General features: G+C 45.3%; 1 protein-coding gene across 8 annotated transcripts in view; it reads left to right on the top strand.

The window, feature by feature from the left end:
- Card11 (caspase recruitment domain family member 11) overlaps window positions 1-27883 on the top strand; it is a 111849-nt gene that overhangs the window by 20339 nt on the left and 63627 nt on the right. For all 8 annotated transcript variants that reach the window (XM_013070611.3, XM_087196493.1, XM_087196494.1 and 5 more), the window contains exon 2: window positions 23743-23824. The gene's annotated coding sequence lies outside the window, so the exon portion shown is untranslated. The remainder of the gene's footprint in view (window positions 1-23742; window positions 23825-27883) is intronic.

Below are 27883 nucleotides of genomic sequence, written 5' to 3' on the forward strand. Positions count from 1 at the left end.
TAATTATGTTTACTTTCTATCAACTTTTAGAAACTCTTTATTATGAAAACTTTAAATTTTATACAAAGATAGAGCAGTGTAGTGATATCACAGGTGGTGTTCTCAATGAAGCCCACTCAGGAAGAGGCAGGTAGGGCTTAGCATGAAGGAAGATTACTAAGGAGCCCCATGGAAGGGAAAGAAAAGAAGCAGGAGTCACCAAAAGAAGACTAAACTGCAGTGCAGACCCATCACCAAGTTGATAAAAACCCAGGGGTCTTTGGAGCTAACGGTTGTCTTGAGTGGGCTGAGACAGCCGTGGCTTTATGCACCACTCAGCCCCTGACCACAGCCTGTGCTGGGAGGTGTGTGATTTGGGGACAGGTGGCTCTTTAATGCCAATCAGAGCTGGAGGCTCTCTGCTGACTGCAGTCCTAGCAGATGAGGCAGCGAGGGCCCTACTGCAGGAGAATCTGGCTGGTGTAAGACAGTGGGAGGGATTCCTGGGCTCTCAGCACCTGCATCAACAGCTGTCAAGACAGGACAAGCCTGTGATCTGCATCCCCATCTCGCTCCCTCCCGTTACTTTGAGGCAGAAACCAGATGCAACTCCCTGTCTTGATGAAAAGGGGTCTTCAGGGCCAGCAGCAGGACCTGTGTCTCCCCTGACTTCTCTTGAGTCCTGCTCTGCTTTTGCTATTGGACTTGAAGAGCACCACTTAGCACCCTCCTCCCTCAGCCAAGAGCTTTATTGACTGTTTCAAAGAGTTTTATCTGGCTTTTTTTTTGTACTGGGGATCGAACTCGGGTCCTTGTGCTTGCGCAGCAGGCGGCGAAACCACTGAGCTAAATCCCTGGCCCTTGGCATTTTTGATGTATGATGATGGAAGTCTTTTTAGAGTGTGTGCTTTCTTAGTCCCATTGTACTGCTATAAGTGAAGACCACAGACTGGGTAGCTTGTAAATGACAGGAATTTATTTCTTGTAGTTCTGGAGGTCAGAAAGTCCGAGATTAGGCTGCCAGCAGATTCAGTGTCTGAGACGGTCTCCTCCTATAAATAGCTATCTTAGCGTTGTATCTTCACATTGTGGGAAGGATGAGGGCTCTCTGGGGTCCCTTTTATAAGGGCACTGATCCCATTTATGAGGGCTCCACCTTCATGACCTAATCACCTCCCAAAGGCCCCGTCTCCTAATACCATCCCATGGAGGTTTCAATATATGAATTTGAGGGACTCGGATTACAGCAGAGGCTTTCCAGAAATGGTGGTCTCTATCTATTTTCCATTGGTACTGAGGATTGAACCCAGCTCACACTAAGCTACACCCCCAGCCCTTTTTTGTGTTTTATTTTATTTTGAGGCAGAGTCTTGCTTAGTTGCTCAGGATGGCTTCAAACTTACCACCCCCTTGCCTCCACCTCCTGGAGTGCTAGGATTCTGGGTGTATGCTACCATATCCAGCTTCATCTCCCACATTTTTATGAACATCTCTTACTTGCTGTCATCTTCTCCATCCTCCTACCCATGTGTATGTGCGTGAACACACATGTTTCCTTGCTTTACTGTTGAATTCCTATAACTTCAGGAGGGCAGGGACAGAAATGTGCATGTATTCAGCTGGAAGCAGTGTTTCTACCAAATACGTATTGACTTCCACGGTCATAGGTCAGGGACTGTCTGTGATTTTTTTCCTCTGTGTTTGTGGACTCTTTTGCTCTTGCACTCCCCACTGTACCCCTCAGACCAGCAGGACAAGTAGCCCTGGGCATGTGGTGGGAGTACTGACTCTGAGGCCCCCTCCAGTCCTGGAACCTCAAAACATGACTACTGTATATTTGAAGATTGGTTCTTAAAAGAGAACTAAGTTACCTAAAGTTACATGGGAGACCCCTAATCCTACCTGACTGTGCATTCATAAGAGGCAGTGGGGACACAGACACACAAAAGGATGACAGTGTGAGGACGGGGTGAAGACGAGGTCCATAAGCCGAGGACCACAGTCTCAGGAGGAGCCAGCCATGCTGTTTTGACTTTGGCCTTCCAGCTTCTGGGCCATGAGGAATAAATGTCTGCTGCGTGGAGCACCAGCCTGCAGTGTCTGCCTGGTGGCCACAGGAGGGGAAGACAGGTCTTACTGACCCTCCCTTCTCTGGTGTGACTCCGCCTCCACATCTATGTGAGTCCACAGAGCGAGAACCCGACCTCCCCCGGTCCCCAGGGCTCTGGTGTGACAGTCAGTATTCCAGCTGCAACTTCGCAGGTTTCTCTGCTCAGAGGAAGTACACTAACGTGCGCTCAGCCCTCGGCTCTGCATAGCAGCCTGGAGGTGCATGGTTGTCCTGCATCTCCACCGCCACTGTCGTCCCTCAGAGCGATGCTCAATTTGTGCCCTCACTGCCACTGTTTTTATCCCCACTATTGTGAGCCCCTCGCTGGGCCCAGTGCTGAGTTAATTTTTTTTTAATTGGCTCTGCCCACCCTGCCCTGGGAGTTTCTGGGAGTTCAATTTAAAGTCAGAGAGAGGAGAGGCCAGAGCCGGCTGATTCCCTGGCTCAATTGTGTGGTACATCTAGTTTGGTCTCTTCCCCATTTAGCACATCTGTTTTCTGATGGTTGGAAGCAGATAGATGACAGATATGGACACCCTGCTTCCTCCTTGGAAGGTCTGGATGAGGGAGAGGCTGCTCCCTCCCACCCTCCCTGTCTTACCTGGTTCCCAGCACACCCTAGGGCAGTGGTGGTAAACCCAAGAGGGCTTTGTATCTTTGAAAGCTCTCACAGCTTGTAGAGGTTTCAGTCCATAGGCAGCTGGCTCCAAGGCAGGGCACCACAGCAGAGGGGCATCACAGGGGAGAGACACTCATGGCACTGAGCTGGAAGGCAGCAAGCAGCAAGCCTCCCCTTCCCTTTTATCCTGTCCAGGCTACAAGCCTTTTGGGTGGTGCCAGCCAGGTTGGGGCTTCCATTTTCTACACCCAGGACTTTGCTAAACTGATTTAGTGGACTAATCCAATACTGCACACTCTTAATCACAGTGTCACACTCTAAATCTAGCCACCCCAAAAAAAGCCCCACCTATGAGCACAGGAGGCTTTGTAGGGCCATTTGGATACAAGCCATAACATCTGCCTTCCTTCCATCTTCCTACATTCTCTCTCCAGCCCCATGAAACCTTTGCTGGCTGCTTTCTCCAGCATAGCTGCCTCTCTCTCTAACTTTCCGTTACACTTTGTGATTAAAAAAGGAATTAGTTACAAACATAAAATGGTGCCACCACAGTGGAGAACAGTTTGGCGCCTACAGAAAAAGTTGATTCAGGGCTATCATGTAAGCCAGCACCTCCAGGCCGAGGTATGCAGCTAAAGGGGGATTGAAAACAGGTGCTCAGCTGCAAGGGATGGCCCATGCCTGTAATCCCAAAGCTTGGGAGGCTGAGGCAGAATGATCTCAAATTTTCAACCAGCTTGGGCAATTTAATGAGACCCTACCTCAAAATAAAAAATTAAAAAGGGCTGGGGATGTAGTTTAATGCAAAGGCCCTGGGTTCAATCCCTAGTATCAGGAAGGAAGGAAGGAAGGAAGGAAGAAAGAAGGGAGAGAGAGGGAGAGAGGGAGGGGAAGAAAGAAAGAAATGAAACCAGGTGTTCAAGTAAATCCCATGTGCTGATGTTCACAGCAGCAGTCTTCAGAATAACCAAAAGGTGTGAACAATCCAAACACACAGCCACAGATGAGTGGGTAACACCCGAGGTAAATCCACACAGTGGGCTGTGGTTCGTCCATAAGCAGGACTAGAGTACTGGTATGTGCTTCCCCGGGTGAGATAGAAGCCAGACATGGAGGCGCACATGCCATCTGATCCCATTTGTATAAAACGTGCAGAATAGGAAAATCCATGAGAGACAACAGGTGAATGGCTGCAGGGGCTGGGAGACTGGGGGTCACAGCTTTGGGGTACGGGATGTCTTTAGGGGTGGTGAGAACGTTCTGGAACTAGATAGAATTGGTGCCTGCATGAGATCATGAATGTGATAAATGCTACTAAGGGTTGCACTTACAGTAGCTGATTTTGTGTGAAGAAATCGTGGGTTTTTGGAGCTAGAAGGGACTTTACCTCAGGCCACCAGGCAGGTGAGGTGAGAATCCTCTGCAGGGTCCCCTACCTGAGCACCTCTGGTCTGTGAGGTACCCCTGGTGTGCGAAGGAGCCTGGGCTGATGAGCTCTGTCCCTGCCTGACAGCCCTGCAGACACCACCCTCTGCCCCTCCCCTTTCCTTCGACAGCCACATTAGCGCTTTTTTATTTTAGCCTTTGCTTTCCCAGCCATGATGTTGGCAGAAGCAGCATAGCTCAGAGGTCAAGTCTTTGAATTTGGGCTCAAATCTGGCCTCCTCCCGAGCTGTACAGGAAACATCTTCCCAACTGTGTGATGAGGGTAACTCGAGGTCCCCCGGCTGCGACCCAGGCACACACAGGTAGTGAGATGGTCCAGAGCATGTGCGGCAGCTGGCGGCCACAAGGTAGGAATCCTTGGGATTTACGATCCTGATTCCTTCCAGCCTCCTGTAGCTTTTCCTATTAGTTGCCAACTTGGCCTTCTCCGTGGATAGTTACCATGACCATATAATTTACTGTCCAAACCAGGACACTTTTTGTTTGAATTAACATCCAGGAAATTGACTCCCTTTGGCATATAGCTCTACGAATTTTAATGCATATGTGGATCCTCTAACCACCACCACCATCTGGATGCACTCCTAGGGCCACTCCTTTACAGTCCACTTACCTCTCCTCCCCACCCTGGCAACTGCTAATGTGTTCCAAAATAACGGTTTTCTCTCTCCAAGAATATCTTGTCAATGAGATCATATAATATGCAGTCTTTTGAGATCGGCTTCATTCATTCAGCATATTACTATTAAGACACATCTACGCAGTTTGTTCCTTTACATTGCCAAGTAATAGTCCATTGTATAGAGGTATTGTGTTTTCTATTCTTCCATTGGTGGACAGATTTGGCCAAGGTATGGGTTCAGCTGTTAAAAAACCTTAGTGCGTAGACTTGTATGTGCACGTAAGTTTACATTTTTCCAGTGTGAATATCCAGGAGTGGAATTGCTTAATTTTATAAGAAACTACCAAACTATTTCCCAGAGTGGTTGTCTACACCTCGTAACATTACCAGCAACATGTGCATCCAGCTGGTTCACACCTTCAGGACCACTGACCACTTGCTATCGTCAGTACTTTAAACCATTTAGCCAAAGCAGTCACTGTGTTGTGGAGTCTCGCAGCTGAGTTAGTTTGCATTTCCCTAATGGCTGGCCAGACCAAATGGTTTCCACGTGCTTATATAGCACCCATATGTCCCTTCTGGTATAAAACTTGCTCAGATCACTTGTCAGTTTTCAGATTGGGCTGTTCATTCTCTTGAGCACTAAGTTTTGAGAGTTCTTTGTATGTTCTGGGCACGAGTCCTTTATCAGATTTGTGATGTGCAAATAGTTCCTCCCAACTGTAACTTGTCCTTTCATCCTTTTAACTGTCTTTCACAGAGCAGAGTTTTTAGGTCTTAGGAAGGCCAGTTTCTCTGGTTTTTGTTTTTTCATAGTCTGTGGTCTTGGTGTCTTATCTAAGAACTTTATTACAAATATTAAAACATACAAATATGTTTTCTTCTAAAAGTTTGATAGTTTTTGTGTTTTATATGTGAGCATATGATCTATTTGGAGTTCATTCCTGGGGTACTGAGACTTGAACCCAGAGTCTTCACACTGAATGACAGGCCCAGCCCTTTTTTATTTTTTATTTTGAGACAGGCTCTCACTAAGTTGCCAAGGCCTCCTGAACTTAAAATCCTCCTCCCTCAGCCTCCCAGAGTGCTAGGTTTTCAAACTTATTTTGACTGTTCTCATTTCTTTGCCTTTCCATATAAATTTGAAAATCAATTTGTCTATATCTCAAAAATAAAATCCTGCAGTGAGTTTCATTGTAATTAAGTTAAATCTATAGATCTGTTTGGCAAGAATTTATTAAGGTCTTCTTTGATTTCCTTCATTGGTGTTTGATAGTTTTCAGTAAACAGATCCTGTGCTTTTGTGAGAGTTTTCAAATTTTTGTGATCATTTTTCAAATGATGTAGACAAAGTTATCAACTTCCTTCTTCCTCATAAGCATAGGGTCAATCCCAGCACGCTTGCTGAGGTCATCTGTGCTGTCACTGGCGTGTGGTACCTTCCAGAGCCCTTCTGGGTCGTGGGTGTGCAGCAAGGGAAATTGGTGATTCCACTTCCTGGTTGCTGTTTTCCTAATTAGCATCACCCGGTATTCACCGCGCTTTCCTGCCCTCACATGCCCCTGGGTTGTCCCATCATAGCATAAGCTCCTCTCATTCCCATGACTGCAGCTGTGCGTGGCCCACAGGAGAGAAGCACTGCATTCCCTGTGAGTGACAGCGCAGGGTACAGCACACAGTGTCCCCTCTGGTGGACATGCAGAAGCCCAGTCCTTTGTTCCTCTTTTCTTGCATGTGCCTCCTGCCTCCTACAGAGGGGTGACTGTTTAGGGATCAGTGTGGAATCACCAGGCATCTTAGTCTGTCTAAAACATCATGAACTCTGAGTCTATGAGCAACAAACAAAAAAGTATTTCTCACAGTTCTGGAGTCCAAGATGCCAGCAGATTCAGGGTCTTGTGAGGGCCCAGTTCATCATAGATGCTGTCGTCTTTCTGGAGTCTCACATGGTGGAAGGGACGAGGGGTCCTCAGAGGGGCTTCTCCTGTAAAGGTACTGAGCCCGCTCTCCTGAGGCCTCCACCGCCATGGCCTAACCCATGGCCTTGGGGTTAGATGCCAGTGTGCATTGGGGTGGGGAGACACAAACGGGCCATAGCATCAGGCGTACAGTATGTGTGAGTGAGGATTGGCCAATTTCCCACAAAAATTGGCTGGGGCAATTTATACTCCCATCAAGCACTGTAAGTATACCTTTTTATCCCCCCAGTACTGGAGATTGAACCCAGGGCTTTGCACTGAGCTACATTCCCCAGCTTTCCCTTTCTCCCCCCACCCCTTTTTGAGACAGAATCTCATTAAGTCACTAAGTTGCCCAGGCAGAGCTTGAACCTGCAATCCTCCTGCCTCAGCCTCCCAGAGTGTGGGAATTACAGGCGTGCACCACCACACGCAGCTCCTTTTATAACATTTTTTATTTTAGCATCTCACTGAGTCACTAAGTTGTGATCCTCCTGTCTCTGCCTCCCAGGGTGGTAGGATTACAAGGCTGAGCCAGTTCATCCAGCTGCAAGTGTGCTCTTTTCCCTGCACCCTTGCATCGTCAAGCTGCAAAATCTTTGCCACTCAAAGGGCCACAGCACACTAATAATAATCACAATTGCTTGTGATTATTGCTCAGGCCCTGGTCCAGGAAACTTCCTTATATTGGTTTGTTGAATCCCACAACACCCTCATGAGCTGGGCTCTTTTATTGTCCCGTTTTACAGCTGCAGAAACTCAAGTGCACAACAGAATCCAGTTGTTCTTCTTGTTCATCTCCTGGGGTACCTGTGAGCCCAATTACCATATGGCATTTAGTGGTCACACAGACTTTCGTGACTTGAGCACCTTGCTCCCCTCTTTCCGTTTTTACCATGTGCCTTGTCATTTTCTTGTGGATGGTCTGCACATTCATCTCCATTTCATACACTGCAGATGCTCCCCTGGACCCTAACTTACATTTTAACTTTGTTGTGTTATTTTTCACCATGCAGGAGTTTTAAATTATGAGGGACTCAGCAGCATCAATCTCTTCTCAATGACATTAGCATATTATGCCTTGTTTACGAAGGCCTTTCCTATCCCAAGGTTATAACATATTTAAATTTTTTGCTTCTAATACTTTGGGGATTTATTATGTAATTTCAAAGCCATTCATCTCTCTGCAAATCATTTTGGCAAAGGGACAGGTAGGGGTGTAATCGTTTCTAACTTTGTGAGCAAATAATCCACTAGTTATTGAATACTTATTTGTTATCACATTGGTTTGAAATGGTCCCCTATCATACACTAAATTTTTACCCATATGTGGGTTGTTTACTAGACTTTGTTCTTTCATCTAATTATCTCTGTCTGTGACCACTGTGGCCTATTGTTTTACAATATGTTTTAATATCTGGAGAGACATAAGGCGACCTGGTATTTTGCCACCTTCCTAAACTTTAGAATAAGTTCTAACATACTATACTCTTGCTACTGTTCATTTGGAAACAATTTTTATGGTTTTTTTCTTTTCGGTACTGTTGATCAAACTCAGGACCTTGTACTTGTGAGGCAGGCATCACTACCACTGAGCCAAATCCCTGGCCCTTGGAAAAAATTTTTAACTTGTGCTTTTAAATTTTCTGCTGTATATATTAAGGGAGATACTTTTTGAATTTTTAAAATTTTTATTAGATTTTTGCCAGCAAAGATACTATGTTATTTCTGCATTTCACTATTGCTTGAAATTTCCTTTCTGGCTAATCCATGATGACATGTTTGTAAAATTTCCACATGTATTAGGAACGAATTTGAATTGCTTCTTTGTTGGCTGCAGAGTTCTGTGGCTATTTTTTTAATTAATTTTATTGGTACATTTAAGATATACAATATAATGACACTTATCATTGGAAATTTGCACCTTTACATAATCTCTCTTGGTTCTTATTTTTTCCCCTTTTCCCTGCCCTCCCTTCAACCCCTCCATCCCTCCCTATTTACAAAGACTTTGCTTCCATTTTTTCATTTTCTCATATTAATTCCATTTCCTTCTTTAATTTCCCCTACCCCTCCCACTTCCCATTCCCCTTTACCTTTTTTCTTCCTATTTCACATTATCTATTATACCTTTTAGTCCTTATTTACACTTTCAATTTCTCACACTAGAGAAACTATTCGATATTTACACATGTGTGTTCTATTTGTTTCACTTAAGAGTATCACCTCAATGTGCATCCATTTAGCTATAAATGTCTCTAATTTCTTATTTTTGATGGCTGAGTAGTACTTCGTTTTATTTTTAAAAACCATATTTTCTTGATCCAGTCTCCAGTTGATGGGCATTTGGGCTGTTTCCAAGTTTTAGCTATTACAAACTATGCTGCTATGAACATGGGTGCACATATATCACTGTGGTATGAGTCTTTTAATTCTTTGGGGAAGATCCCCAGCAGGGGAATAGCTGGGTCAAATGGGACTTCCAGTCCTAGTTCTTTGAGGTATCTCCATACTGATTTCCACAGTGGTTGCACCAGTCTACACTCCCACCAGCAGTGGAGCAGGGTTCCTCTTTCCCCACAGCCCTGCCAGCATTTGTTATTGGTTGATTTCATGATAGCAGCCATTCTTTCTGGGGTGAAGTGGATTCTCAGGGTTGTTTTCATTTGCATCTCTTTAAGGACCAGTGATGTTGAACATTTTTTCATTTGCTATTTCTACTTCTTTGAGAAATGTCTGTTCATTTCAGATGCCCATTTTTGGATTGGGTCTTTAAATTTGGGAGGTCTGATTTGTTTAAGTTCTTTATAGATTCGAGATAGTAGACCTTTGTTTGAGGAAGAGCGGGTGAAAATTTTTTCCCACATTGTGAGTTGTCTCTTCACACTGTTAGTGGTTTCTCCTGCTGTGCAGAAGCTTTTTAATAAGAAGAGATCCCACTTGTTGATGATTTGTGCTAATTCGCGGGCAACTGAGGTTTTGTTCATAAAACCTTTTCCTACACCAATGTCTTCAAGAGTTCTACCTAACCTCTGTTCCAGCCAGTTCAGCATTTCTGTTTTAATGTTTATATCTTTAATCCATTTCGATTTTAGTTTAGTGCATGGTGAGAGATATAGATCTAGTTTTAGTCTTTGGCAAGTTGAAACCCAATTTCTCCAGCACCATTTATTAAAGAGGCTATCATTCCTCCAGTGAGGGTGTTTGGCTCCTTTGTCAAAGATGAGGTGGCTGAGTGTGTCTGCAGTAGTTTCTGCATCTTCTAATCTGTTCCACTGGTCCTCTGGTCCATTTCTTTGCCAGTACCATGCTGTTTTTATCACAGTAGCTTTGTAGTATAGTTTCAAGTTGGGGGTTGTGATACCCCCTGCCATGCCTCTGTTGCCTAGAATTGCTTTTTATTCTAGGTCTCTTCTTTTTCCAAATGAATTTTTGGATTGTTTTCTCAAGGTCCATGAAGTATGTATGCTGCTGGGATCTCAATTGGAATTGCACTGAATCTATACAGCAGTTTTGGAAGTATGGCCATTTTCACTATATTAATCCTTCCTACCCAGTAGCTGGGGGTGTCTGTCCATTTTCTGATATCATCTTCAATCTCTCTTTTCAGAGTGCCATAGTTTTCAGAGAAGAGGTCTTTGATTTCTTTCATTAGGTTGATTCCTAAGTATTTCAGTTTTTTGGATGCTATTGTGAAAGGAATTGTTTGCCCTATTTCTCTCTCAGTCTGTTGTTCATGTAGAGGAAAGCTATTGATTTTTGTGTGTTGACCTTGTATCCAGCTACTTTACTGAATTTGGTTATTAAGTCTAGAAGTGGAGTTGGTGGAGTTCTTGGGGTCTTCTATATAGAGTATCATGTCATCTGCAAATAATGACAATTCAATGTCTTCATATCCTATCTTTATTTCTTTTATTTCTTTCTCTTGTCTAATTGGTGTTGCTAAAGTTTCCAAGACTAAATTGAACAGGAGTGGTGATAGTGGACATCCTTGTCTTGTTCCTGATTTTAGTGTGAAGGATTTCAGTTTTTGATCATTTAGTATGATATTGGCTGTTGGTTTTTCATAGATGGCTTTTATCAAATTGAGGTGGACACCGTCTATTCCAATTTTTTGTAGGGTTTTTATCATAAATGCATGTTGGATTTTGTCAAATGCTTTTTCTGCATCTATGGAGATGATCATATGGTTTTTGTCCTTGGCTCTATTGATATAGTGTATTACATTGATTGATTTGCGTATGTTGAACCATCCCTGCGTCCCTGGGATGAATCCCACTTGGTCAGGGTGTATGATCTTCTTGATGATCTTCTGCATTCTATTTGCAGTATCTTATTGAGGAGTTTTGCATCTATGTTCATTAGTGAGATTAGTTCTCTTTTTCAGTTGGGTCTTTCTCTGCTTTGGGGATCAAGGTGATGCTTGCTTCCAGGAATGAATTTGGGAGTATTGCTTCCCTTTCAAATTCATTGAAGAGTTTAAACAATAGTGGCAGTAGTTCCTCTCTAAATGTCTTGTAGAATTCAGCAGTGAAGCCATCAGGACCCAGGCTTTTCTTACTTGTTAAGTTTTTAATTACGTTTTCAATTTCATTGATTGATGTTGGGTTGTTTAGAATTTTGGGGTCTTCTTTGTTCACCTTTGATAATTCATACATATCTAGAAATCTGTCCATTTCTTCTATGTTTTCCATCTTATTGGCGTATAGGTTCTTGAAGTAGGTATTGATCGTCCTCTGGATTTCTGCTGGGTCCATTGTAATTTCACCCTTTTCATTCCTAATTGCATGGATTTGGGCCTTTTCTTTCCTTTTCCTGGTAAGGTTGGCTGAGGGTTTGTCAATTTTGTTGATTCTTTCGAAGAACCAACTCTTGGCTTTATTGATTTTTTGTATCATTCTCTTAGTCTCCCTTGCATTGATTTCTGCTCTGATCCTTATAATTTCCTCCATTGTATGAGCTTTGGGTTTGTCCTGCTCTTCTTTTTCTAGAACCTTGAGGTTTAGCATCAGGTTGTTTAATTGGGCTTGCTCTGTTTTCCTAATATGAATATTCACTACTATGCATTTCCCTCCTAAGACTGCTTTCATTGTGTCCCATAGATTCCGATATGTTGTATTGTCATTGTGATTTAATTGTAGGACCTGTCTGATTTCTTCTTTAATTTCCTCTGTGATCCATTGGTTATTCAGAAGTGTGTTGTTCAATTTCCATGTGTTTATGAAATTTTTCGAGTTTCTTTTGCTATTGATCTCCAATTTCATCGCACTATGGTCTGATAATATACAGGGGATAACTTCAATTCCTTTGCACTTACTTAAACATGTTCTATGAGTGAGTATGTGGTCTCTTTTGGAGAACGACCCATGTACAGCTGAAAAGAATGTGTATTCTGATTTTGTGAGGTGGAGCATTCTGTAGACATCTGTTAAGTTCATTTGTTCAAGAATTTGATTGAGTTCTAGTATTTTGTTGCTTATTTTTTGTCTAGTTGATCTATTTGTGACAGTCGGGTATTGAAGTCCTCCACAACTATTGTATTAGTGCTTATATAATTTTTCATGTCCGTTAATATTTGTTTTATATAGTTGGGTGCACTAGTGTTTGGTGCATATGTTTATGATTGTCATCTCTTCCTCTTGGGTTGTTCCCTTTACAAGGATGTAGTGTCCTTCTTTGTCTCTCTTAATCAGTGTTGGTTTGAAATCCACTTGATCTGCAAAGAGGATAGCTACTCCTGCTTTTTGGGGGGTTCCAGTTTCATGGAGTATTGTTTTCCACCCTTTAACTTTCAGTCTATGAGTTTCTTTTTGAATTGTGTTTCTTGTATGCAGCATATTGTTGGATCTTGCTTCTTGACCCATTCTGCCAGTCTATTTCTTTTGATTGGTGAATTGAGGTTATTAACATTGATTGTTATAACTGATACATATTGACTTATCATTGTCATGACTTTTTCTTTTTGTTGGATTCTCCCCTTTGCATTTAATTTCTTGTCATGCCTGCTGGATTCATTCTGGTGGGTTACCTGAGGCTCTGATCCTTGTTATCTTTTCCTAGGGTATTGTCTAAAATTTTTTGGAGTGCTGGTTTGGTATTCATGAAGTTCCTAAGGTGCTCTTTGTCATGAAAGTATCCTATTTCTTCATCAATTTTGAAAGATAGCTTTGCAGGGTACATCAGTCTGGGTTGGAAGCTGTTTTCCTCTAGAGCTTGGAGTATGTCACTCCAAGCTCTTCTTTCCTTGGGGGTTTGCATTGTTAAGTCTGGTGTGATTCTGATGGGCTTTCCTTTGTTTGTAATTTGTTTCTTTTCTCTAACTGCTTGTAGAATCTTGTTCTTCTGATGGGTTTCTGGAATCCTAACTATTATATGCCTACATGTAGCTCTTTTTGATCAAGGCTAGTTGGAGTCATACTATATGACCCACTTATCTGTATGTCAACTTCTTTTCCCCTGCTTGGGAAGTTTTCTGCCCTCACTTCTGTGACCAATTTTTTTATGTCATCTACACTCTCTCCTGTTTCTTCATTGACTCCAAACAGTCTTATTCTTCTTTGCATTGTCTAGCAGCTGCTGGGTTGATTTCTCATGGTCCCTTACTATTTTTAAAATTTTTTCTGATTTTGTCCTCGCATTGGCTCATTCTGCTGTGTAGACTTTCAGTGGAGTTTTTAATCTCCTGGAAATCTGTTTGCATCTGTTTTATGGATTCCATTTGTTTCCTATGTTGGGATTCTGTCATGTTCCTCAGCTCCTCTATTTTTTTATCTGTGCCCTCTCTAGATTTATTAATCATGTCTTGCACTATGGGCACAATCTCTGCTGTTATCTGAGAAATTATTTCTGATTTCATTTTTTCCAGATCCCCTTTTGTTGCGAGTTCAGGGAGTCCAGGTGGTTGAGTATCAGAGTGTTCCATCTTGTTTCCCTTTCAGGTTGCTTTAGGTGATCTGGAAGTATGGTGGTGGTTTTTTTGGGGGGGATGGTTTGTTGTTGTTTTTTTGGTACCGGGGATCGAGCTCTGCACCTTGCGCTTGCGAGGCAGGCGGCAGCACCACTGAGCTAAATCCCTGGCCCTGGAAGTCTGGTTTTGAGACTTCTTTACATGTCTTCTCATTTCAACGGGGGTCGGGGGAAGGGATGTGTGCAGCTGGCAACCACACGGCTCACCTCCTCTGAGCTGGGGACAGCTCTGCTCCTTGGCACCTCTGTGGTTTTATTAGAGCAAATATATCAGTTCTCTTTAATCGTCTCCAACTACTTTGTAGTCCTCCTCTCAGTGGCTTCCTGGGGTTGCTCACTGTGACAGTGTCTTCACCAATTTCTTTTTCTATTTCAGTTTTGCTAAAACATAAATGTGATTGAAAGCCATGCTACAAAACCCATGAATATTTGTGGTTCATCTTAACACCATAAAAATCTCCTTTGTCCCTTTTAATGTTGTTTCCCTTAAATTCTATTTTCTCAGCCATCCTATTGGATTCAGACCCCATACTAACAGCCTTGTTTTCAAATGATCGTTTCTTTAATTACCCTGTCTCCAGATATAGTGACACTCCGAGGTCTTGGGAGAACTTTAGCACACAAACTTTGTGGACAAATTTCAGCCCATAATGCAGCTCCACTGGTGTTTACAACCCATAGCTTCCCCTTTGAGTCTCCTCTCCTCTCCTTGCTGGTGGACATCTTTTGGTGAATTTTCACTAAAGGTCCATAGATGGGAAATTTTTGCATCTTAGCTGCTTGAAAAGTATTTCTTTCCTTTTAAAAAAAAAAGTGAGTCAATGTTTAGCTTAATACAGAATTCTAATTTCAAAATTATTTGTCTTTAGATTTTTAAAGACACAGCCCTATTGTCTTCTTGCACTGAGTGTAGCCAGTGGATGGATCTGATTCTATTCTTTGGGGTTAGGTACTGTATATCTGCAAGCTTTGGGGACTTTCCGTGTGAGTTTGGTACCCCAGAACTTCATCACAGTACAAACAGGATGTGTCCTGTTTGTGTGTGATTTTTGCACATTTGTGTGTCTTTTCAAGCACCAAAGTCATATCTTCTTTTTTTTTTTCAGTTCTGGGAATTTTTTCCCCTAGAATCTGAGCCTGCTTTCTTCTCTTGTTTTAATTTTCTCCTTCCAGGTCACCTCTAAGGCAAATTGTTGGCACCTCCAGATCTGATTTCCATTCTCTTCATTCTCCTTCCATTGTGTTCAACTTTGTTCTTCCTCTTTCTTTCTGGATTCTGGGAGAATTCCTGAGCTCAGTCTTCCAGCTGAGTGAGTCAGTCATGAGCTGCATCCGCGCCTCAGATCCCATCCACAGGCTGTTTCTGTTTGTTGGAAAGATGACATCGTACACTGCCATTAGTTGAGCCAATATGTTGCACGCCTCTCTGAGGATGTTAGGCGCACATTCGCTGCTGACTCGATCTGCTGGCTGGGGCACTGTCCTTGGCACAGTTCCCATGAGCCATGGCTGTTGTGTCTCCTGGGATCTGGCTCATCACCCCACAGCCACTCCAGTCTTGGAGGTGACCTTGCCTGCAGCCACTTGGACTTGGGCTTTGTCTGTCAAGTTCACTGCCAGCTGTCCAGAGATTTCTTGTGCCCTTGGGCTGGGAGTGGAAAGAAGGTGAGGAGCGTTTGTTCACTTTATTGTTTAAATACTTGTCTTACATTATCAGCTCACATTGAACATTCAAGTGAATCAAAGCTCACACTATTTTTTCTTCTCTCTTTTTTTCCTTTCTTTCATTTTTAATTTATGTTTTGCACAAGCCTCTGCCATGCCAATTCCCCCGTTCCATCCTTGTACACGTTGGCAAAATCCAGCACTTTGCATTTATTTCTGCTAAATTCCCTCTTGTGGTCTGGGCCCCGTGCTCCTTCCTGTCAAGTCTTTTTGCATATTGATGAATCCATTTATCATATTAACTATCTTCTTTGACTTCATGTGGCCTGCAGATCAGATGACGAGATTCTCCTCTGAGTCTTCACTGACATCCTGACCAAAAGTGTTGAACAAAACAGGGCCCAGAAATGAGTTTTTCAGTCCTAGCTTTTGAGCCCTTCTCCTTGGTTTTAAAATTTGCTAAACAAACATAAGATAGTTCTATTACCAGTACTCCTTGTGCATGGGGCAGGAGGGTTACTAGGGATTGAATCCAGGCCCTTTGCACTGAGCTACATTCCCAGCCCCTTCCACCTTTAAAAAAAATTTTGTTTTTTAAATTTTAAGACCAGGTCACACTGAGTTGCTAAGATACCCAGGCTGGGGCTTGAACTTTTGATCCTCCTGCCTCTGACTCCCAGAGTGCTGGGATTACAGGTGTGTGCCACCACCCCAGTTTACCAAAACACTTTAGGTAACAGTGTTCAACAACCCATGAGTTGCCCTATTGAAAAAGCCAGCCCTTCCATATGCTATGGCCTTATTCTCAAATATCATAGAAAACGGGCTGGAAGCTAAAATCCATTACATATAAAATACACTGCAGATTTCAATCTCTTAGGATGGAAAGGGGAAAAAAAGAAGAATTAAGAGCACCCCACTAACAATTTTTGTATTTATCACATATCCAAGTGGTCGGATTGCAGGTCTATTAGGTGAAATACAACATATAAATAACATTAATTTAACTCATTTCTTTTGAGTTTCTTTCATGTGGCCACCAAAAAATCTTCAGGTCTCCTCTGAGGCCTGCCTGCATGGCTGTCACAATCTGCCTACAGGAGATACTTGTCTGGAAGACCCAACCCCCTCTCTTCCTCTGTACCCTCCCCTGACACTCCCTCATATATCTGCTTGCAGCTGTAGGATCTCTGGACCCTGACACCTCTGGCTCCTTCCCATTATTTGAGCCTTGACTAAGGCTAAGTAGGGCCTCTGACTGCCTCTCCCCAGGACCTCCTCTTCCACGCAGCACCTCGTTGCACTGTTGGCTTCTTTCCTAGCATCAACCCCACTGTGTCAGGTGTTTTACTTGTTGACTCTTCTCCAACTGCTCTTACCAAGTTTGGAGCATTGTTCTAACTTTGTGTTTTCAGTACTGGGATTGAACTCAGAGCCTTCGCATGGAGCTACATCCTGGGCCCTTTATTTATTTATTTATTTATTTTTTGAGACAGGCTCTCTCTAAGTCACTAAGTTGCCCAGGGTAGGCTTGGATTTACAACCCTCCTGCTTCAGCCTCAAACTGGGATTGATCTAAGTTTTTGTAGCCCCACCACATCCTGAAGAGGTGGATATTTCTTCATGTCACAGATGAAAAACTGAGGGATTCCCAGTCCAGAAGTCAGCCTCAGAGCCACTGTTCAGACCCCCAGATAAGCTCCATGAGGGCATGGACCCTGCTTGCCTTGTGTTCCCATTTGGCACCTATTGGTGCCAGCTAAATATTTATGAACATGCGTATGTCCATCAGCTGATGAACAGCTAAACAAAAACACGATATGCCCACCCACAATGTAACATTCAGCCATAAAAAGTGGTGAAGTCTTGATGTATGCTACCATAGGGACTCACTGAAAACTTTGTGATAGATAGAAGAAGCCAGACCCAAACAGCTACATATTGTGTGATTCCACTTCTATCCAGTGTTCAGACAGGGAAATCCATAGAGACGGAAAGTAGATTCATGGTTGCTGGGGCAGCGGAGGGCAAAGGGCAGTGACTAATGATCAGCACAGGACTTTTCTTTGGGTAGCAGCAATGTCCTGGAATTAGATATTGGTGATGGTTGTGCAATCATGTGCATATGCTATAGACCACCAATGTGTACACTTTACAGTGGTTTTTTATAATATGTGCATTATATCTCAATTAAAACAAGCATATAGGGGACGGGGATTTAGCTCAGTGGTGCCACACCTGCCTCACAAGCTCAAGGTCCTGAGTTCAATCACTGGTACTGCAAAAAACAAACAAACAACAAAAAAAAACCCCAAACATATAGACACTATGTTGATTGAATGAAGGACCACAGAGGCATATATGGAACCTAGAGTCAGCCGGTTTCTCAAAGAGCCTTCTATAAATGCCTCAGGCAGAGTGAAGTCACACTGCCCAACTATTCCCTCATCAAAACTTCTCATGCACCTGCAGATATGCCCAGCTCTGAGCTGCAACAGTAGATAAGACTTTTATGGTCTGGATCAAAAATGTTCCCCCAAAGGCTCATGGTTCAGAGGTGGAGCTTTAGGAAGGTGGATGGATCATGGGTCACTGACCTCATCAGCGGGTGAATCTACTGATTCGTTCATACCTGAATGGGATTGGCTGTTAGGAGGCAGGCCCTGATTGGAGGAAGTGGGGCACTAGGAGTGTGACTAGAAAGGTGTGTCCTTAGCCCATCCTCCCTTTTTCTCATCCTCTTGCCCTCTCTGTCCTTCCTGGCTACCATGAGGTGAGCAGCTTCCCTTCACCACACCCTTCTGTCATGATGTTCCTGTCTCAGAGCCTGTGGGCCAAGGACTGAACCCTCCAAAACCATGACCCAAAATAAACCTTTCCTCCTTTAAATTGTGTAGGTCAGGTATTTTATTAATATAAAAGACAGATGGGACCCTGTCTCCTGAGATCCAATGCTTGTCACCCCGGGACACAGCTCCTCCCTTGGATCCCTGAGGCTACCCAAAGAACCTGTGGATCAAGCCAGGAAGCCCATGAACTTGGGTGGAATAAATGACATCTTCTTTTTTTCATTTGCTAAGACTAACTGAAATTTAACATTTCCTTCAATTATGAATGTGGTAACAGACCACAGTGGTGTTAGCAGATACCTCAAAGCATTGTTTATAGATCTCTATTTCAAAGGTAAAGTAGTTATTAGACCCTCAGGCTAGGTATTACTTGAAGCATTAATAAAGAGCCATGCATATTAGAATGCAATTTTTAAATATATGATAATTATATTTCAGGGTAATGGTTTTCTTTTGTAATCCTCTGCATATGATGTTATGCATTAAAAACATTGTTCTGGAAGGGTCCCAGATGATAAATGCATTCAAAAATTGCTGCCTCCTAGGAAGGGCCCTCTTGTATTGGAAGCATCCTGTGAGGAGCAGCCAGGCCCACAAGGCAGGGAGGGGACTGAGAAGTGACTAAGAGAGGTGGCCTCACAGAGGGCGCAGGAGTGATGCTCCCGTTCCTGAGCAGGCAGAGGGCAGAATGGGGACTGCCACAGTCAGTCCTCAGCAGGCCCAGAGGAACATGAGTGGCTGTGTTTCGAATGGGTGAAAATGGGTAGGAAGATGAACTCTTTAGAACCAAAACCATTCTACGGACCAGCTTTGCTTGTGGGATTGGCCCTCTTGGCTTAGAAAACACTCCGCAGAAATTAAAATGGAGAAAGTTCCAAGTAACTTTTCTGAAATACACGGCTGGGAGCTTGCAAGCTAGTCTAACTCCCTGCAGGGGACTTGGGGTGTGGTCAGTGCCGGGAGGTGATTAGAGAAATCCATTTCCGCTGTGGAGACAGGCATGTTAGGGATGGCGTGTTGCCCTCCACTGTGAGTTCTCTGGTTTTATTGGCCTGTGTCACAACCCTGACGTTACTTAAGTGGAGGTTGGTGGTGCTTTTTATTACAGCTTCTCCTTTTTTTCCGTGGCTGCCAATATTTCGTGTCTCAACTCCCCACTCTCTCTCGTCACCCATGAACCATTACTGTCACTGCCCTGGCAGGATGTCCTTGCAGGGGACTCTTAATGGAGCTGTCCCGGTTAAAGAAATTCAATGTGATTGAACGGCAGCGAAGAATCAAAATCCAAATATCTGAAAGGGATGAATAATAACTAGGTATTAGAGCTTATTGGTTATTTATTACTGGCAGAAGGCAGGGAAACATTAGCATGCAAAAAGCTGTAAATTAATTACAGCTGGTAGTAGGAAGCCTGAAAAAGTCACCTCTATCTTTGTTAACTCCACTTTGTTATTCCTGGTGTGTTACTGAGTCCCCACTTTGGTTCTCCTGTGATAGATTTTCATCCCCAGCTGCCTAGCTGCAGGCACAAAATGGTGAGGTTTTAAAAAATGGTTAATCTCACGTTACCTGTTGCTCAGAAGAGGCAGCAGGAGAGGGAGCGTCTATGAAATGGCTTCCACACAAATCCCAGCCACACAGCCACTCAGGTGACCTGGGACAAGTCACCTGACCTGTCCAGATGTTGCATCTCCAATCTGTAAAGTGAAAATGATTCCAGAGCCTTCCCCAGAGAGCTATCGTAAGGACGAAATGAGACTTGGGCTTCATGTATTTAGTCCCATGGGCAGCTGTCTGTGACCCACAAAGGGGCGTCAGTGCTCCAGGATCACATTAACAGTGCAGATTCCCAGTCTCTCTCTGCCTTCCTGTGCGGGACTCTGCATTCCAGAAGACCAGCCCCAGGGAGCAGGGGTCAGAGTCCTACCCTCCCTTTAATAAGCACTGCTATAAAGTGTACTTGTACTTTTGGGGGATTTTGAAGTGAATTGAAGAGAGGGTGTTACGCGTTATGATAAAACCAGGAAAGACCATGTGTGTTGAAGGGATTCATTCCTATGTGAACCGAGATGCGCTCCGAAACCTCTGAATCCTTCTCTTTTCACAAGTGAGGAACTGGAGGCCCAGACAGGGCAGACAGTTGTCCAAGGCACAGCGGTAGAATTATAGTTGTGTCTTGCATAAAAAGTGCCCAACACTTTGTAGCTTCAAACCACCACAGCACTCACTCAGTGTATGGATCTGAGCATGGGCCACGCCTGGTGGGAGAGCTGTCTGTTCCATGTGGCATCAGCAGTGGCTTGGCTGGAGGCTGAGGGACCTCTTCCAAGATGGTACACACATGGGCTGGCAGGTTGCCGCCAGCTGCTGGCTGGCTGCTCAGCCAGGTCTGGGGCTGGGGACCTTGGTTCTTCCCATCTCAGCCTCTCTGGGATGCTGGAGCTTCCTCGCAGCATGACATCTGGGTTGAAGAATGAGCGTCCTGAGAGAAACAGGCCCTGGCCTGACACAAGCACCAAAGTTTTTTCTATAAGTCAAGCATCACAGAGCCAGGCTCAGGGCAAGGGAGGAAGAGTGGCAGACAATGTGAGGGTCTGATCTAAAATCGCCACAGGTAGCCTTGCAGAGAGATTCAGCTAAGATTCTCCAGGACAGGCCCCGCCTGCCATTCCAAGCTTGGCCTTCCCTCTTGATTGTTCCTTGTGGAACAAGGAAATGTTCTGTGCACTCTGCACAGAAATAAAAATAATCCCGTCTTTTTATAGTACAAACTGAGAGCCCAGAGCCAGCCTGTGCTGTTACTAGTGCCCCAGGAGCTCCAGGGTGAGATGTCTCAGCACTGAGAAACTTGGTTTTCAGAGCACATGGGCTGTGACATGACTGCTGTCGCTGCGCGGACCTGAGCACCTCAGGGCTGCTCAGCGTTGGCCCCTCCACCATCCAGGTCCTTGTCCCTCCTCTTCGTGGATGGGCCCTGACCTTCTTCCTCCTGAGAAATGGAACTTGTCTGTCTCCCTGAGCCTCTGGCTTGAGATTGGAGTCAGGCTCCTTTGCTAGTGGGGTGCTCTATCTCCTTCCCCCACATGCACACACGTGCTGGGTCCCTGGTGCACAGAGGTTCTCAGCTGGAAACAGCTCGCTGTGCTCTGCTCAGCCCTACCAGAGCTGGGATTCAAAGTCAGCAACCTGATCCAAACTCCATCTCCATTCCAGGGTGCATCTTAGCTTGGGTTCCCCCCAAAATAGTCCACAAGGCAAGCATTTGAGTACAAGTCATTCATCTGGGAGTGGCTGGGGAAAGAATGTATGGCAGGGGGGTCAGATCAGGGAGGGGATGGCACTGAGCCTATGGCCTGTGGGCAACAGGCACCCCACACCGTGGAGAAGTGGGAAAAACACGTACCCCAGAAATTCTCCACCTAAGATTGAGGGTCTGGGGCTCCTCACCAGCTCCATGCGGTGCTAATGGAGGCCCTGGCACTTCCAGATGTGTGTTCCTGCTGAGTTCTAGAGGAAAGGCTCAGCGCTGGGGAGAGCATTGGCAGCAGGGCTGATGGCTTTAGCCCTGCCACCTTTGCACAGAGCCAGTCTAGAGCAGGTCTCGGTTTGGATGGGATCAGGGTACTAGCTAGAAGCCACTTAGGGAGATTTGACACACATCTGCCAAGCACCTGCAGTGACCTCTGACCCGAATCTCGGTTCTGCTGGTGCCCAGATGAGGCTCCTGCTCTCAAAGGTAAGCTGCTGAGTGAAGACACACGGGCTGTTAGGGTTTATATCCAGATGTCTCCCCAAAGCCTCATGTGCTCATAGGTGGGGCTTTGGGGCCATGACTGGATCATGGGAGCATGATACTCAGGAGCCAGCTGACTGGGGACTCAACCCCCCTACAAACTGAGCCAAAAGAAACCTTTCCTCCTTTAAGCTGTGGGTGTCAAGTATTGTGTTCCAGCAATAAGAAAGCAACTGACACAGGTCAGCCGAGAAGCACCATTCACCATGACAAGAACTTCTCTGAAAGTCAGGGCTTGGGAGACACGGACGAAGGAAACATGGAGCTTCTGGGGCTGTGGGTGGCTGTGGCGTGGCACCCCGGGGATATGTAGGTGACCCCTTTGGGGAAGGGCATGCTGGGCAAGGAACAGCACGGGCAACACAGAGACACGGGAAATGTAAAGTCAGTTCTCGTGGCCACTGTGGGTGGGACCCCTATGACAGTGGACATGCCCCTGCCCCGCCCTGTGCAATTGTCGCTCAAGCTTTGGGACTAGTAGTGCATAGAGGAGACTCCGTAAAACATGGGGCGATCACAGCATTGCTGGGGAGACTGCCCAAGAAGTCCATGTTCTTTAGGTTCTGTCAGGGGCGGTCTACTTTTTAAAGAGCCAGGGTAGATCCCTGCATCCCATCATGGGAAGAGGGTGTAGTATGCTGAATTACTCTTAGGTACTGAATTGTGGCCCCAAGTACCTATGTCAGAGCCCCAACTTCCATTGCAATCATATTCAGAGATAGAGCCTTTAAGCAGGCAATTCAATAAGACCATAAAGGTGGAACCCTAATCCCACAAGACTGGTATTTTTTTTTTTTCAGTACTGGGGATTGAACCCAGGGCCTTTGCACTGAGCTATATCCCCAGCCCATTTTTAATTTTTTTTTTGAATAAGGTCTTGCTGAGTTGCCCAGACTAGGCTCAAACTTGAGACCCCAGAGCCTCGACCTCCCAGAGTGCTGGGATTACAGGCCTGCCCCACAAGGCTCAATGACTTTTGTCTTTATAAGAAGAGAAAGAGACATCAGAGTTCATATACACCGAGAAAGGGTCACTTGAGGACAGACATCTTAGTCACCTCCTTCTAGCTAAAACACAATACCTGACACCCCTAACTTAAAGGAGGAGAGGTTTGGTTTTTGTTTTTGGTACCAGGTATCGAACTCAGGACCTTGTGCTTTCAAGACAGATGATGCCACCACTGAGCTAAATCTCCAGCCCAAGGAGAGGTTTTGTTTGGCTCACGTTGTCAGTCCACGGTTGGCTGGCTCCAAGGCAGAAAATGGCCTGGCAGAAGCACAGTAGAGGAAAAGCTGCTCACTTCATGACAGCCAGGAAGCAGAGAGAGGGGAAGAGCCAGGGAGGGAGATCTACCCTTGCACGTCACGCCCTCAGTGACCCAGCTCCAACCAGGCCCCCCCACCAGCAAATCAGCCCTAGTACCCCTGTGATCCACGCACCTTCCGAAAGCCCCCCTCTGGGTGCATTCAGCTTTGACGGGCCATCCCAAATGCAAAGCACAAATGGGAGGGGCCGTCTGAGGCAGGTGGATGGGTCCCACCAGGAAATGAGCCGTGCGTGGCTCCTTGACCCTGGGCTTCGGTCTCCAACACTGTGAGACCAGGAATTCCTCTTGTCTGAGCCGCCCTCTCTTCGAGATCCATGACAACAGCCAGAGCAGGCTGGTACCGACACCAAAAGATAACTGAGCATCTTTAACAGGGCATCTTAACTGAGCATCGAATCACTTTTGCAGGGCTTGAGCATCGATCTGACAAGATCTGAGATGTAGACACCACCAGGCCAGCTCAGCCCCCCATTCGGACCGTCCCTCATCTGTAAGTAGTGTTGTTTTTCTTCCTGCTTCTCACTGTCATTTTGTTTCTGATTTTCTCTTTTCGTGGTGCTGGAGGTGCAGTGCTAGCCAAGTGCTCTGCCCCTGAGCAGCACCCCAGTCCTGTGGTTCCATTTTTGAGGCCCCCTCTGGTACCTGGCTTTCCTTGTTCTCACTGTTTCAAACAGGTGCTTGGAGGACAAAGAACACATTAAGCATGGCCAGGGGCTGAAAGCTTAGCAAGGAGAATGAGAGGCAGCCAGCCTGCTGGAAGGCAGACATGCTCCCCTGCAGTGATGGGGGGCCTCCGAGCCTCCCTGTGACCCAGAATACCCACACCCCATATGTGGGAATGCTTTGCTGGGATAGGGCAGCTAGCCGCTCTGCATCCGGTTCTGTGTGCCTTTTCTGGAGCATGCCTTAATGGGACAAAACTGAAAAGATGTGAAGGCTCTGAGTATTCGGTGGGGTCAATTGGGGGTGCCTCAAGACAGAAGGGAGCCTGACGTGGTGCGCAGGGGACACATTTACAAAGAGCCAGCTCCTCCTCTGAACCAGCAGGAGGTCTGCAGGCTGGGGATTGATTGTTCTTCTCGCTAAAGGTTAACTCCTCTAGAGAAAGGGAAATGGCCAGATCTCCTTTCTGGAAAAAAGGCAAAGGTAAATTAAAAGCAACTCTGAGCCAGAGCAAGGGTGCGACCTTTTGCTTCTTCCATGGACATGAGATTGTTCCCAGCGTGTGGCCATGCCTGCCTTATGTGATCATAGGCAGGCCCTTTGGAAGAAGTGATCGGATTACAGGGGCTTATAGCTGATTGCTGTTAGGAGCTGGGGCCTGAGTGGAAGAGGCGGGCTGCTGTGGGCGTGACCCAGAAGGTTACATCTCCCTTCCTGGCTCCTCCCTTCACTCTCTGCTTCCTGGCTGCCATGAGGTGAGCAACTTTTCCTCCTCTGTGCCCCTCTGCCATGCCACCCTGCCTTGGAGCCAGTCCACTGCGGACTGAAACCTCTTCAAAGTGTGAGGCAAAATAAACCTTCCTCCCTTAAGCTGTGGGAGTCATGTATTTTGTCCCACAATGAGAGAAGTGACTAAGACAGAACTTGTGCCTTCATGTTGTAGTGATGCCTCTGGGTGATTAGATGCCAATCGGGGATGGCAGCAACCCCAGAACTTCCAGCACCGTCTCCTGTGACTCTGTGTCCCCTGGGGCATAGCCCACAGGTATGACTTTTGCTGTTCAGGATTTTCCTTCACTAGCTCTACTTCCTCTGCCTGGGCCTCTGTGTCCCAAACCCACCCACGGGCTGCTCAGGGTGCCCCTAAGACTCCAGGCTGCTCCGGAAGATGTTCTTCCTGTTTTCATCTCCACTGGAATAGGGGGGGTACGTTAATAGGTTAGATAATGTCACCCAGATTTTGTGTCTACTGGAACCTCGGAGTCTAACCTTATTTGGAAATATGGTCTTTACAGTTGTAATTAGTCAAGTCATACTGGATAAGGGAGGGCCTAATTCCAGTGACTGGTCTCTTTATAAAAGAGAAGGAAGGATGTACAGAGATCATAGGGAAGAAAGCCCCGTAGCAATGTAGGCAAAGGCCAGAGACACATCTATAGGCCCGTGGTTTGGATGCAGTGTGTCCCCCAGGGGTGCACATGTTGGAAGCTCGGTCTCCAGGGTGGTGACATTGGGAGATGGTGTGGAATCTTCAAGAGGAGGAACCTAGCATGTGGACCTTCAGTCATGAGGTTCTTGCCCTCGCAAGGGACTGAGGGACTCTCATGGGTCCCCTGAGCTCTGGAGAGAACGAGCTGAGTTAAGAGCCAGTCTGACCCCTGCATTGCTCCCTGGCACCTGTTTGGATTGTGATCGCAAGCTCTGCATTCGTCTCCACCATGAGGCCCTCACCAGAGTCCAGACCAATGAGGCTACTCAGTCTCAGACTTTTGACTTCCAAAACCTAAAGGAGCTAAAGAAGCCTTTTTCCTTTGTAAGGAAGCCTGCCTCAGGGATTTCATTATAGTAACACAAATGTGACTAATGCTCCAAGGAATGCTGAGGGTTTCCACTAGAAGCTTGATGATACCTTCCCTTTGGCCTTCTGGTCTCCTGAACCATTACCGAATAAATCTCTATTGTTTTAAGCCCCCCCCCCCCGTGCTAAGGTGTTACTGGCAGTTCTAGGAGATGAACACAGATGTCATGTACGTTAGCAGCACTCCGTTTTTTTGGTGGTGGGGGTGGTAGAGATGGTGGATGGGATTCACAGGTGTAAGTAAGGCCAAGAATACAGTGGAGCTGAGTTCATCGCCAGTGCATCAGCTGAAATTCTACCCCCTCCCCAAGCCCACTGAGAAATCATTCTGATTTCAAGTATGTGAGAACAGTGTTATATTAGAGGGATCAACCCAAACCCGTTCTGATGTCTCTTCTAAATTGAGATGTAATTTGCGCATGGTGAAAGGCACAGATCTTCAGTGTACAGCCGACAAACGTAACCCAGAGTCCATCAAGATAGTGAACCTTCTCAGTGCCCTAGGAAGGCCCCTCCTGCCCGTCGCAGTCTGGCCCATCTTTCCCACCCAGGACACCCGTGGACAGCCAGGCCATTCTGACAGGTTCACATACCGGGAGCCGTGCGCTACGGACCCTTTTTGTGTCTAGATTCCTGTGCTCGGCATATTTCTGGGACTCCCCATCCCACTGTATCTATCAGTGGTTCTTTCCTGTGCCTTTCTTTTTATTACTACAATCTGTTTATCGATGCCTCCTACAGGTGGATATTATGAATGAAGTTGTTATAAACATTCCTGCACACATCTCTGCATGGGCATGTTTTCATTTTTCTTGAGTAAATCGGTACGGTTCCAGGTCACAGAACCCTAGGGATTTGCTGAGTCATGGGCACCAGCAGGTTGAATTTGCTGAACCAGTTTGCAGAGCAGTTGTATTGTTTTACACCCTCGCCAGCGAGGTCGGAGAGTTTTGGTTGCTCCATGTCCTCGCCACACTTGGTTTTTAAATTTTAGCCGTTCTGCTGGATGCGAGCTGGTACCTCATTGTGGTTTTAATTTGCTACACCCTGATGACTAATGGTGTTGGGCACTTTTTCATCTACTTATTGCCCATTTATGCTTCTTCCCTTCTGAGATGCCAGTTCAAGTGTTTGCCCACTTTTCACTGATTTATTCATCCTTAAATTTTTTTCTTTTCTTTTTTGGTATGGGGGATCGAACCCAGGGCCTTTGCACTGACCTGCATCCCCATTCCTTTTATTTAATCTTTCAGTTTGAGACAAAGTCTCTCTAAATTGCCCAGGCTGGCTTCACTTGTGATCCTCCTGCCTCAGCCTCCCAGAGGGCTTGGATTATAGGTGTGCACCACCATGCCTGATGTATCGTCATAGTTCCTACTGGAGAACCGTTGTCAGATATATGCCCTCTAAATATTCTCTCCAAGACTGCAGCTTGCCTGTTCATTTTATTATTAGTGTTTTTTAATGTGCAATTTTAAATTTTAATGAAATAGTTTTCCTCTCTTTCAATTTTATGATGCAGTGCTTTTTGGATCTTACCCAGTTAACCTTCACCAACCTCCTGCTTCCACAGATGGGGAGCCTGTGATCTTAAATAACGTGTGTATCCAGCACAGCAATGGACCGGAGGTTCATTTTGTCCTGTGTACCTGTCCAGTTATTCTCATACCAGTCATGGAAAAGGCTTTTCTTCCACTATCCAATTATTTTAGTGCCTTTGTCAAAAGCTGAACCTATAAACATAGGCCTATTTTTTGCTCTCCCTTATCTGTTTCACTGACGTGCTGTTTACCCAAAACCCACACGATCTTGATTGCTATCATTTGCAGTAAACCTCACAGTATATGTCTCTAAATTGTCTTCCTTTTTCTTTTTGCAAAATTGTTCTGACTATTCAGAGGCCTTTGCTTTTCCATATGAGTTTTAGAATTTCTTTGTTAATAGTCCTCCACAAAGCTTGCTGGGATTTGATTGGAATTTATAGAAAATGTAGATCATTTTGAACCTGACAACAATACAGTATGCTGA

The sequence above is a fragment of the Heterocephalus glaber genome, unplaced genomic scaffold, assembly GCF_053883595.1.
Source record: "Heterocephalus glaber isolate CG9 unplaced genomic scaffold, H.glaber_assembly_v1.0 deba00001610, whole genome shotgun sequence".
NCBI lineage: Eukaryota > Metazoa > Chordata > Mammalia > Rodentia > Bathyergidae > Heterocephalus > Heterocephalus glaber.